At 43.8% G+C, this 13,553-nt stretch overlaps 3 non-coding genes across 3 annotated transcripts; 1 reads left to right on the top strand and 2 right to left on the bottom strand.

Moving 5' to 3' along the window:
- The first annotated feature begins 8,962 nt into the window (after nucleotides 1-8,962).
- Nucleotides 8,963-9,036, top strand: Trnai-aau (transfer RNA isoleucine (anticodon AAU)). Its single transcript has one exon. It is a non-coding gene; the product is annotated as a tRNA-Ile (tRNA).
- A 3,237-nt stretch (nucleotides 9,037-12,273) lies between these two features.
- Trnaa-agc (transfer RNA alanine (anticodon AGC)) lies at nucleotides 12,274-12,346 on the bottom strand. The gene has a single exon. It is a non-coding gene; the product is annotated as a tRNA-Ala (tRNA).
- A 190-nt stretch (nucleotides 12,347-12,536) lies between these two features.
- Nucleotides 12,537-12,609, bottom strand: Trnav-aac (transfer RNA valine (anticodon AAC)). The gene has a single exon. It is a non-coding gene; the product is annotated as a tRNA-Val (tRNA).
- Between the last annotated feature and the right edge of the window lie 944 nt (nucleotides 12,610-13,553).

Genomic DNA, 13,553 nt, shown 5'->3' with positions numbered 1-13,553 from the left:
TTGTGATCTTTAAAAACAAATCTGAATCTCATGTTAGTGGTTGAAACTCTTTACTCATTCCTCTTCCCAGTGTGACCATATTGAGTAAATCATCTCACGGCTTTTTTTCTTGCTTGTCTTTTTGACATATTGAAGATAGGTAGCTGAGCCTAGCTTACTAGAGCTACCAAGGTCCATGCATAGACTTTTAACAGCTACTGTAAACAGGGAGATTAACTAGCAAACTTACACATTTCATAACAAGAAGCTAATTTGAATGAATTAAATGATACCAGAGTTGATTATTGGAGCTGCCATACTTATGGCTACCTCGGAGTATTGTGGGGAAGTACTGGAGTGAACATTAAGAAGGTATGATAAGTACTGAGCCTCTTTAGTCAGTTACCATAAAAATATTGGCCCAAGCAGAGTGCATTCAGTCTCTGAACGTTTATTGCTACTCTCTAATTCAGGTATGTGTCTCTCTCTCTTGTGAATCAAATGTAAGCTCTCAGCTACTGCCCTGGTACCATGCCTGCCTGCCTGCCACCATGCTTCCCACCATGATGATCACAGACCAACATTTTGAAACTGTAAGCAATCCCCTAATTATAAGTTGCCTTGGTAATGGTGTTTCCTCATAGCAATAGAACAGTAACCTGGAACGATGTAAATGTAGATTTAAGGATGTTTTGCTATGTGCCTGTTGTTTCTTGTTGCAGCCTGAGCTGTCCCACGCCTGGGGGCCAAAATGTCCTGTTCTGTCAATGTTTGAACCCACACTGTCAAAAGCCTTGGGGACTAACTTGTTAGCCTGCACTGCCCCAAGCTGCTCAGGTCTGCGGGTCAGGGTTCAGCAAGAGAGAGAGTGAGGATGAACATGAGGAATGGAGACCAGACAGAGTGTGATTCAATCCTGTTTATTCTTCAGTCTCTCTTCCTAGTCCAAGTCCCAAGTCTTGAGTTCCTAGTTCCTACTCTCTTATTCCTAGTCCTTAGTGCCTCTAAGTTCCAAGTTTCCAGTTCCAAATTCTAGTTTCGAGTCTCATCCAAGTTCAAGTGTCTAATATTTTTTTCTGTCGGCCTCTCGCCTTTTATACGTCTCACTTCTAAGCCACGCCTTTAAGCCATGCCTTTAAGTCTTATCTCTAAATTAAACCTTTAAGTTACACCTTTAAGTCTCAGCTCTAAATCACACCTTTAAGTCTCACACACCCAAGGGAAAATCCTGGGTATCTAAAACAAGATGTTATCAGAGTGTGCTCAGCTGTTGTAGGCTGTTGTAAACAACTCTCTTGTCAGGGTATATGGTTCAAGATAGCTGCAAGGATGATAGCCGCCTTATGTCAGCTCCCCACACTACCCCTTCCTCAAAACCCTCATAAGAAGTTGGCCTCCCCTCAAGTCTTTTTCCAAAATAATGTTGAAGTGGAGTGGCACAGATGGCTCAGCAGTTAAGAACATTTACTGTCCTTGCAGAGGACCTGAGTTCAATTCCCAGTACCCATGTTGGGTGGCTTAAAACCACCTTAAATTCCAGCTCCAAGGGATTCAACAATCTTTGATTGTAGCTGCACTCACATTTATAGATGCACACCATTTTTTTTTAAATTGAAAAAAATGGGAGAAGGGGAATTAAAACAATTTAAAAATAAATACCTGGTGGGGAAAAGTGTTCTAATGGAGAAATGAGTAAAGGCTGAAGGAGGACAGTGGAGAGATGCTCTGAGTCTAGCTTGTCCTAGCTCGTCATAGCTTCATTCCTTCTCACCAGGACGTTCCTCTCCTGAGGGGTTCAGGTCACTGAATCAAGCTTCTGTGTTGTCTTCAATCTGTGTCATGCCCAGCCTCCCTCTCTCCCTGTACACTACATCTCAGATTTCTTTTGCAAAAGAACACTTAACATCTAGGACATCTTTTTAAAAATAACCTCTGTTTCTTCCCTGTTACAGTTGGAGAATACTCTGGAGCAGATTACAAACCTTTGAGCAATTGTTACTGATACAAGTCTTATAATATGGGCTCATGTACCACAAGGGGGAAAAAAGAGAGTCTCAAAAACCTGGTGCTTCTTAAATTCTCCCGCTCACAGAAGCCATAATCTACCTTTTCCCTTCACTTCCAGTATCATGACCACTGCTCTCTTCTTCCAGCTTGTTGTGCCAGCTAGCATTCTTTTATCTACAGTTCCTTCAAGGCCAGCCTGGTCTACAGAGTGAGTTCCAGGATAGCCAGGACTACACAGAGAAACCCTGTCTCGAAAAAACAAAACAAAACAAAACAAAAAACCAAAAAACAAACAAACAAACAAACAAGAAAAAACAATATCTACAGTTCCTTGGTCCTTTCTCCTTTTCCTTAAAAGTTGTTATATTTCCATCTGGAAGATCTAATGGGACAAGGGATATGGCACATCTGTATCTTCTTATTCTAAAGAGTTTCTCCTTTGATCTAGTGATGAGGGTTTTGACTCGAGGTACACAAGCTAGGGATTGTGATCTAGAGCCCAGCCCAGAGACATGAGAGAGGATAGCACAAGTAAGTGAACTAATGTGACAAGAGAGGTTGATTCCGGGCTCTTCCTGGAGTCAAATGCTTTCTATAAGTTAAGAATGTAGTGACTTACAAAAAAATAAACACAACTTCAGGGCTAAGAGCAGGTAGTAATAACAATGTATACCACTGTAGATATAATTAGTGTCACCAAGTCATAGACTCATGCTAGTTAAAATGAGATAGTTTTATTACACACACACACACACCCCTTAAAATGATTAAAGGAAAAAAAGACAAATGAAATATAATTTCCAACAAAGAACATTCACCAATGCTACAAAAGTGCTACAGAAAAACGGGATTTCTGAAATGGTGCGCTGCAGCCTTAAAGCCGGCACCTGAAATACTTCCACCAGTATATTAAAACATGCCTTGCATTATGAAGGTCTTTGTTCTATTATTATAAAAACTACATGAAACTGTTTCCAGATCAGGACTTGGAACTAAGGGTAAGCTAATCTGTGTTTCTTGGCCAGTCACTCAAATTTGGTTCCAGAATAAACTATCTTACCCCCTTTTAAGCAAGAGCTGAATTTTTGGATGGACATATGCATTGTCAGACCAACTTGCCAAGACATGCCACCAAAGACTGTTCACGGGAATTCAGGTTGTGCCACCACATCTAACAGCCAAAGTAAGATAGACCAGATAGAACAAAACAAATCAGAAAAGTAACAGAAGAAGAAGAAGAAGAAGAAGAAGAAGAAGAAGAAGAAGAAGAAGAAGAAGAAGAGGAGGAGGAGGAGGAGGAGGAGGAGGAGGAGGAGGAGGAGGAGGAGGAGGAGGAGGAGGAGGAGGAGGAGGAGGAGGAGAAGAAGAAGAAAGAAGAAGAAGAAAGAAGGAGAAGGAGAAAGGAAGAAGGAAGGAGAAGAAAGAAGAAGGAGGAGAGAAGGAGAGAGAAGAGAAGAAGAGAGAAAAGAAGGAGAGAGAAGGAAAGAGAAGGAGAGAGAAGGAGAGAGAAGGAGAAAAGGGAGAAGGAGAAAAAGGAGAAGGAGAAAAGTCTAAAAGTCTGATCAAGTACTCAAATTTATTTCAGGCAGCAGGTTATAAAAACATAGCAAAACGGGAAGTTTAGGCAAGGATCATTGCTTCAGGCTATCCCACTATCATACCCTCATTGCCTAATACCATCCGACTTCGGCTTCTGGGAAATATCAGAGATTCTTTAAGTTCCTGGGGGCTGAGACCACAAACATCCTTTCTTAACCATGTATTTTAACTGACTAGGTTTTCCCAGAAAGCAGATAATTTCATGGGTTTGGCTCCTGGCATCTCCTCCCTTTCAACAATAGTTAATGAGGCCAGCCAGCAAAGGTGGACATTAGGAGATCTCATCAACAGATGAGTGGACATTAACCAGAGGTGGGAAGTATTGATCTGATTCTCCCAGTATCATTTGTAACGGTGTCTTTTTGGTGATGAGAGGGTTATTTGTCTCATGGGTTGCATAGGATTTCTGGGGTCCTAGTTGACCACTTTCGGAGACACAAGAAGTCAACACCAACCTCTATACAATCAGATTTGCTTCTTGGGGGACTCAGAAGTGAACTATAAGGCACTCCCCCTGCAGTGCTTAGCCTCGCACCCCTGTCAGGTACCCACATTGTGTTCATGCCATGCCGAACCAACGTGCATAGATCTGAGTTCTATGCAGCTCCTAAAGGAGCTATGTTATCGAAAGGCTCAGCCAGGCCTCTATCAGCCAGATCAAGTCTATGATAATGCACTTGTAGAGGTTTAGATACCAAGGAGTCAATTTGTTGTTTTATTAAGCCCATAAGTCTATTAAAGAGAAAAAGTCCAAATGATAACAATACTAGCAGACCAACTACTGGTCCAAGAAAAGGGAGAAGGTAAGGCATTATCCCAATCCAAGTGCTCCATATGGGGTTATTAAAAAGCTCTTGAGGCCTCTTTTCCAATTTCTCCTGATGTTTTTGGATCCGGCCTCAAATGATTCCAGATTTGTTTGTGTAAAAGCAGCACTTTTTCCTGTCAAACTAAGCAGACACCTCTTTCGTCTGCTGTTAATAAATCAAGGCCATATCTATTTTGTAGGACCACTTCTTCTAGAGAGTCTACCTGATCTTGTAGGTCTCTGACAGACTGATAAACCATGTTGACATCTTTTATCAATTGTTATTATGTGTTCATAGTCATTCCAATGCCAGCAGAGCCAGTGGCAAGTGCCCCAGAGATTCCAAGCCCAATTAAGAGGGGAATAAATTGAATAGCTCTTTTATGCCTAGGAAAAAGTGTATCAAAGCTGGGCAAAGGGACAGGTTGATTCATCTGTAAAGGGAAGAAGAGGAGAATTCTCAGGGAGATCTCTCTTCCCTGGATCTCAATTGTTATCCATTTTATCTACAACTGGGTCTTGCTTTGTGGAGGTGTCTATTTGTTTCACTCATCTTTCTGGCAGCCATCTGGCTGCACCTTCTTTGGTATCAAACAGACATATTGATCTCAGTCCCATATGAGAACTGGATCCAGGCCATTCCATTTAAAGGTAAAAGGGTCCTTCCACATAACTGTGACATAATTTTTATCAGTCTCAGGGTGCCAGAGGCAATCAGCAGCAGATTTGCCATGAGTGTCCAGATTTAGAAAATTGAGAACAAATAAGGCATGATGGAGAATATATTTAGGGGACCCCTTCTGGAGTATAACTCTCCCTTCTTTAACTTACGTAAACTGTTTTTGATAGTCTGGTGGACACGTTCAACAATGCCCTGTCCTTAAGGATTATAAGGAATGCCAGTAATATGTCTGATTTTAACTAGTGGCAAAACTCTTGAAAATTTTTCCCAGTGCAAGACTATTATCAGTCTTAATACTTTTAGGCTTACCTATGACGGAGAGACAATTTAAAACATGGGCTATAACATTTTTTGGAAGCCTCTCCAGTATGTAAAATTGTTGGGATCCGACTCCTAGCAGAAAGCGGCTATCATCTTTGCAAATATCTCGAACCATATACCCTGACAAGAGATTTATTTTTCAACAGCCTACAACAGCTGAGCACACTCTGATAAACATCTTGTTTAATCCCACATATCTTGTTTTGCTGTTTAGTGCCCCCAGCTGCAAGGCGCATGTGGTATCCACACCTACAAGGCACGTGGCAAAACATATAAATACACACTCATAAAGAGAATAATCTAAATGACATATCCATCAGGCTAAGAACTCTTTAGAACATCAATCAAAACATTAATATTTCTGTGGGAAAGCCAGGCTTCAGCCTTTAGGTCCTTGGTGGGAAATGGCTTGGGAATTCAGTCAAGAGTTTCCGTTGACTAAGCATGCACGTCACCATACTCTGTTTTATTCACATTCACAAGCTGTGCTTAGGGAGCATAGGAAGAGTGTTCTTCTACCAGATTTCCCGAGAGTAGGCCAAGCATTCAGAAGGAGGACTAGCAGGAAATCAGCCTGAGGGAAGGGGAGTGGAGGGCTCAGCCTAGTAGTTCCTTTTGGAAGACCACTCTTGGTCACAAGTCCAAGTTTGATCCCCAAAATTAAAAATAAAATTATAAAAGACCAAGCATGGTAGGCTATACTTGTAATACTCTCTAGAGGCACAGCCAGGGGCTCCCTGGCCAGCTCATCTAGCCTATTCAGAAAGTCACGGGCCAAAGAGATACTACTATCCCAAAACAAAAACAAAACTAACAAACCCACACCACCAATTGGGCTGGCTAGTCTCTTAAATGTGCACACATGTATACAATATAATAGAAATACATTTATATCATTTTATCTTGAGTTTAAAATTGTGAAATTATGTTATGTGTGTGTTCATGCACATGAACACAAATGCCTAAGGAGGCCAGAAGAGGACATCACATTCCTTGGAGTAGAGTCCCAGGTGTTTGTTTGTGAGCTTCCTGACTGGTTGCTGGGAACCAACTCTTTTCCTCTTCATGAGAAGTGTGTGCTCTGAACCATCTCTACAACATGGCTGTACAATTATAACATCTGTCTCTTTATGAGTGGTGTGTGCGTGCACGCTTAACTTTTGCTTGCTTTTTTAATCTAGCAAAAAAAAAAAAAAAAAAATGATACAGCCCCATCACAAGGCACTGAGCTAACAAAAGGCAAATCCCTTAAAGGTAGTTACCAAATATCAGGGCAATGGAAGCCTAGAACTGGGGAGAGCAGGACATAAACAGGGAAATACTGGATCCATCCCTTCCCTCTCATTCTAGATCAGTGACTGCTCTATCCTTTGAACCTGTCACTCCACAGGATTCAGCTTTTCCAATAGGTGTTTATTTACCACAAATTTACTATTTTGTGATCTGAAGCTGAAATCCAGAGAATCACCTGTGCCAGATCAGCATGGTCTGATCTGCATATTGCATGGTCACATCATCTTTCATCTGGCATGTGTGTCTTCTCTGTTTGGGGTTGGGGTCTTTGCTAATCCCTCTTTTCAATTTTAAATCAACACATAGAGCCATTGCCTTTCCATTCAGAAATGACTCGGCTGAAGAAACCAGTTGCCTTAATTTCTTTCACACTGCTCAGCACCATAACCCTGGTCACAAACAGGTCAGCGGCTCTGGAGGAGTTTGTGGATTCTCCCACGCCCAGAGATTTACAATAGGACTTCACTCTCTGGAGTCTGGAGCCCTGAGGTCTAAACCTGAGGTGTCCACAGTCTCTCCCAGATAGGAACCAGGTGTTCTGCTTTGGGGAGAGATTTATCAAGTATTTTAGTAGTAATGAGACAGCTCAACAGAACTCCAGCAAGTATTTTGGACGATCAACTTACTACAGATTTGAAGGTAGTCAGACAAAACTGGTTTTTGTCACCTAACACATAACAATGGTACCGGAATATCAATTCATAATTTCTCACCCACGGGGACCAGAGTCAACATTTTGTGGAACTCTGCGCCCATCTCCCAAAGAAATTAACTAACATATTAAAACGTCCCATTTAAACTCCCTGTGCCCTAGAGCCACACCCAGGCAGATCTCAGTAGTTTTGAAAGGCTGGTAGATGACTTTTTCCTGGGTTAACTTCAGAGAGGTTTGTAAAGGCCTTGTCAGCTGAGCGCGCACAGGTTTTCTAACTTTGGAAAATTACTGGATCAATATCGAGGACAGAGCGTTGTTGGAATGAAGACCCAGCAGAGCGCTTGGACTGGCAGTCGGAGAGCTTGTCCCCAAGGGTCCTGACAGTCTGTCGTTAAAAGAAGTTTGAATTTAGAGTGGTACAATGGCTTGGGACGTTTCTCAGAGCTGTGCCTCACGCCTCACACGTCGCACTTTTTAAAATTCTCCTTTGTTCGTGTCTACTTTTGTGGTTGTTGCCACAGTATAGCCACCAGTTAGGGGACTGGAGCTCTGAGAGTCCCTAGAGAACAGGACCAACGGTATCTTTTCAGCAAAAGGTCCCCCGAAAAACAAGGACTGGGAGGTGGAGGCTGATGCACTGGGTTGGCCTCCTCCGTTACAGACTAGGAGATTGCGGGCGACTTCGGAGTCACAGATATTGGTTATCACCAAGGTAAGCATTTTCTGGGTGACCCGAAAATACTCATTTCAGAATCTCAAGTTGTCGACTCCTTCGCGACTTCATTAAAAAAGGACAAAATGACACCGGCGCCCATCCCAGAATTCCGGCGCCAAGGATGTGAAAGCTCGTTCTTGCCTCCTAGGGTTCTTGCTGAGACAGCCTTCAAACGCCGAGGAGCAGCGCTGGCGTCCCCAAAACTTCTGGAATGGCTACTGATTTAGTGACGAGGGTAAATCCTAGTTCAAGCTGAGCAGAGCTTGGCATCACTGCGATCCAGGACAAGCGTGTATGCTCCGAGAGGACTCGTCCCTGCGACGGACTAAGGCGCGCTGGCCCTGCACTCTTCTCAACACGTAGCGACTCCACAGCGATAGGGTCGGGAGAGAGCACGTCCCGCCGGTCCGGAAAATCGCACCCGGTCTGGGAACATATACCGGGCCTCTCCGCCACTGGTCCGGAATACCCTCCTCTAGAAAGCAGCTCAGGAGAGAGGCGCGATCTGGGGGAGGCCTGGCACCCACTGCGTTATCTAAATGGTTTTGGCGAATGTATTCTGAAATTGTTTAAAATTGGAAAGACTTCAAATAGTACTTGTGAGTAAGAGGGAGAAGTGGGCTGCAGAACTCCGTGTTGGCCAGAGTTTGTGCGTCGACTGAGCGAGTCTCTGTGGGTCCCACAGACCAAGCTGAGCAATGAGTGAGCGCAGGGTGACATTTGTTGCTGTGGTACAGAATTTTTTTCTGTTCATAGAAACTTTCTACTTAGAATAAGGCAAGGCTTGTAAATTTTTTTACATCTTAAAGAAAATCTTAAAATTTGGGGAAACAAAACCCTTTCTCATTTGGCAACTTTATCATTAAATATCTGCAGAGGCCATAGAGAGGATGTTTGGTGTGTGGCCGGTTAGCTCAGTTGGTTAGAGCGTGGTGCTAATAACGCCAAGGTCGCGGGTTCGATCCCCGTACGGGCCATATGTGTGCTATTTTTAGCAACTATGTTTTGCCTCCAAAATAAAAAATGAGGCGAATTTGTAAGGCAAACCACCTTGATTGTGTTTCCTTTTGATTGCCCTATACTGCTTTCTTATTTTGTTCTGCCCTTTTATTTCTGCCTGCTGTTATTCTAGAGACACTGAACTGAGGAATGTCGGGTTCAGAACTCCAAGCCCGTCATCAATGTCCAACTGCTTAGTGAGGTCCAAAGTGCTGCGGATTGAATTAGGGCTTTATACGCTAGCCAAGCACCATGCCACTAAGCCACAGCCCATTACTTGGGTACATTTAAAAGTCTATACAGTGAATGTGAGAAGTGTGCAGGCAAAAAGACGTGTGTTGTGCTCCCAAAAGTCACACAAATCTGTAGGAGGCATGATTTGTCCTCTCTGAGCAAGGATTGTGATGCTCCAAAACTAGGACAGCAGTGAAGGGCGGAGTACGGCCAATAAATACACATGCGGGGAGATTCCGAAAGGTTGAATTCAATGAAGCTGAGCAATGGAAGTGAGGTGTCCTAAGAGATGGGAATTTCGACTCCACTCATCTGAGGTGAATAAAACAGTGAGCCAAAGGCTTCTCAGACCCAAACATCTTCAGAAGTAGAATGGTCAGAACAAGTTTTAAGGGATGTTTCTAAGACTACAGTTTATGAAATTCTAGCTTTCAGGAAACAGAAAATAAAAATAGTCACAGCCTTCTACAACAGTGAAACAATTAAGGTTGCACACAACAGGGTCCATTTAATTGCTGACTCTATTCTCAACACTCAGGCCTTCTCTACTGGCTTCACTCGGCCTCCTGATCCTGGGTGCGTACCTAGGGATAGAGTAATGGGAATTTGTTTCTCCCTGCTGTGACATTATGTAATGGGAAAAAAATGGTTCTGGAGGATCTGCCGTTGCCTGTCCTCGGCTCTGCTGTGTCCCTTGTACTGACATGCATTCAGTCTCATTTTTTTGCTTTTTTTTTTTTTTTTTAAGTGTCAATTGGTTTCTTTGAAATTGTTTACTCTTGAAACATTGCAAGCAGAACAGCAATTGCACAATGTAATTCAGGATTCATTTGTTAGCTGAGTAAAGAGTGGATGGCTTCACATTTGGTTTTGTGCCTTAATTGCAGCCAGGCACCTTCAGTGCACCATGCTGAGAAGGTGTCTGCCCTGCTTCCTCCAGCACATGATATAGTACTAGCAGATATTGATTCAAAGTGTCCAGTGTGACCTGCAATCCTTCCTACACATCTCACCTAACAACCAGGATCAGTTCCTGATTTCACTGTGATCAGTACCTATGTGTCTGTATGTGTACCCACTGTCAGCCTGCTACACAAGCAACTAATCAACCCTGGGTGGAAAAGGAAGCCTCTTTGCCCTCTCTGAGGTTGAACCTTAGGACCTTCTGGTCAGGAGTGTGACAGACTTGCTATTGCACTGAGACTGCCTCTCCCATCCACAACTTCACATTAGAAATGTCTTTGTCTCCAAGCACCCTGTATCCACTTGCAGCTTTTAAAGAACAAAGCCTCACTTGGATTTTGCTCCCTAGCAGCTAGTGCTGCATCTGAAGCATTTCACATCCAGAATGATGGCATCCACATCCCTCTGGGATTCATCTAAACCAGACCCTCTGAGCTGAGGGAGCAGGTTCACTTGCAACTGCCCTGTGCGCTCCCTGACCTCATGTTTCACTCCTCTGGCATTCTCTTCTCTCAGGAATCTTACCTCACTGCTCTCCTTAGAAGAGAAGTAACAAGGAGGTTCTTCATTCCCTGACTGAATGAGTAAATGAGCAAGTAGATAGTGTTCAAGCTCGTTCTGCTGGACATTCTGTATCCTCTGCTTCAGTCTGTGTCTAGGTGACTAGAGACATTCCCTCTTTCAATAATTCCACAAACAATCTGAGCTTTTCAGTTCCATATGCCCTTTAACTAATCGAAATGATCTGTTGAGTTTATTCCATGTAGCTCAGCTGAATTTGACAGCAAAAGGACTTGTTGCGAATCTGCCCTTTCCAGAGGCAATGAAAGCTCAGGTAGATTGTTTTTCACAACATCTCAGAGTGGGGAAGTGACAAGGCCTGAATTGGGAAGCAGAGATTGAGTATCAAATAATGAGCTCTTTCTCTGCCTCAACTCCCCTGTCTCTGCCTGCTCTGCACATAACTCACTCGTTAACACACCAGATACCTAATCTCTCAACTTCCACAGCCTTGATTTAGACTGGGCTCCTGGTAATAGTCTCCTGCCCCAAGAGCTAGGCTCTATTGCTGTGGGACACTCCAGGGCAGTTCCAGACCAGGAAGGCATTTAAACCCCGGCTGCAGTAGGGCCAGGCAAGCACACCCGCTGCTTCCTCTTTCAGGAGGGAACTACTGTCCACCATCTTGTTTCAGCTTCCACAACAGAAGATGCTAATCCGGGAATCGGATATTCCATGGGGAATGTCCTGTGTTAGAATGTCCACTCATGACACCTCAACTCAAGAGGGTCCACTCATGACGTTTCAGCCAGAGAGGTGGAAGTGCCCTTGGTGGGTTTAATGGTTGTTTTCTAATCTGTCTAGGAATGTCACAAGGGAGCATTTTCAGTTAGAGCCTCTGGCAGGAGGCAGGGCAGAGTGTAGGGCATACTATGCTGCCTTCTGAAGGTAAAGACAAAAAGGAAGGTGGGTAGAGCAGGGTACTCGGAACCATCTCGAGGAGAACACTTTAGACACTGGAGAGCTTTTGAGAGAGCCCGGGCAGGTTCCTTAAATGGTCACAGCAAAGTGATTCTCTGTTTTTGCACAGAGCTTAGAAATGGGAAACTGAGACTTGTGGGAAAAGAACCAAGTCCCACACAGGCCCAATGATGTTGGTGGTGGCAGTGCAGGGCTGTGGGAAGCTCCCTTCCTGTGGGGCTCAGAACAACCTCTCACCAAAGCAGTAGAGTTGGCAAAAGATGGGCAAGGAAGGTTCCAGAGAAGTTATAGCAGGCACAATATGGAGGTTTAAGGGTGAAGTTCTACACCTGCACAGAAACAGTTCTTACTCAACTTTGTAAATGCTTACATGCATTTGCTAGATGAACACTGAAAGCTGAATGGAACTCAAACGTTTATACTTTTAAGTGTGACAGTAAAGAGTAAGATCAACTTAGTTGAAACCAGACATCTCTTCCACAGGATCCAACAGAAAACTTAAGAGTGCCATTTATAAGAGAATGACTTAAAAGCTGTGGAGGATGTGGGCATCGATCCCACTACCTCTCGCATGCTAAGCGAGCGCTCTACCATTTGAGCTAATCCCCCTACATGGGAGACAGTTCTTGTACTTTCTTTTATGGCTACTAATTTCTACTGTCATTCAAATTATTTGATATAGCTAGGGTCCAGGAATACATGATGGTAAAGGCTAAGAACACAGCCAAAATCCATGTCTCCCGATTGTAGGGAATGAGATGAAAGTCTGAACACACAAGAAAGTGAGAAAAACCAACCATGTTTCCGCCCGGTTTCGAACCGGGGACCTCTCGCGTGTTAGGCGAGCGTGATGACCACTACACTACGGAAACACCTTGAGACATTACGTTTTCCTAATTTCTACACACGTACCATGCACTCAAAACATGATTGATAAACGGTGTAATGTTGATTTTTTTTTTTTTTTTTGTACGTATCACAGGGTAGCTAAATCAAAGTAACTAAAGTAACTGTCCCTCTCCCCCCAGCCCTTGGTGACACCACTTTACTCTGCCACTGCCGAGTGAGCACTCAGATTGCACACGGTAAGTAAAAAGTCCTGTGGAATTGTCCCTCTGTGGCTGGTTTACCTCAACAGCATGTCCTCACCTTCGATATTCAAGTGACTGCAAGTGACAGGCTTTTTAGAAAAGGCGGAGTAGCTAATGCTCCATGTTTGTCTGCTCTGTTTTCATCTGTCCATTGATGGAGAGTAGCTTGATCCTGTATCTTACTTACTGGAATAATCCTGCTATGAATGCAAACGTGTGGGTGTCTCCGAAGACACTGATCCATTTCTATGAATGTTCAGAAGACAGTGAATGTCTCAGAACACTTTGATTACGATACTGTGGCCATGTGCCCAGTGGAAGGCAGCCTCTGTGGTTCTACTTTCAATTTCTAAAGAAACCGTCATGCTAGAGCACCAGCTGCTCTTTCAGAGGACCTGACTTTGAATTCTAGCACCACAGGGGAGCTCGTAAACCAGTTCAGCTCCAGTACTACGGCATCTATTGCCCTCTTCTGGCCTCTTCTGGACACTGCATGTAAATACCCATACACGTAAGAACTACTAGACTTTCCTGTGGATCCACTCAGCTTTGCCTTCCTTTGTGTCAGCCAATGACACACAGAAACCCTTTTTACCAGGGATTCCCAGTGACCACACTGAGCTGAAACCCAGGAGCCTGTCCTCCTTACCCCACCTTCATCCCTGGGGACTTGGCCGCTTGGTGGGGCTCTAGGATCCCCTTAGCTCTTTCCCACAGCCCCCTCT

The sequence above is a fragment of the Arvicanthis niloticus genome, chromosome 8, assembly GCF_011762505.2.
Source record: "Arvicanthis niloticus isolate mArvNil1 chromosome 8, mArvNil1.pat.X, whole genome shotgun sequence".
Classification (NCBI taxonomy): Eukaryota; Metazoa; Chordata; class Mammalia; order Rodentia; family Muridae; genus Arvicanthis; species Arvicanthis niloticus.
Note: the sequence above shows the minus strand (reverse complement) of the source record. Positions and strands in the feature narration are given on the sequence as shown.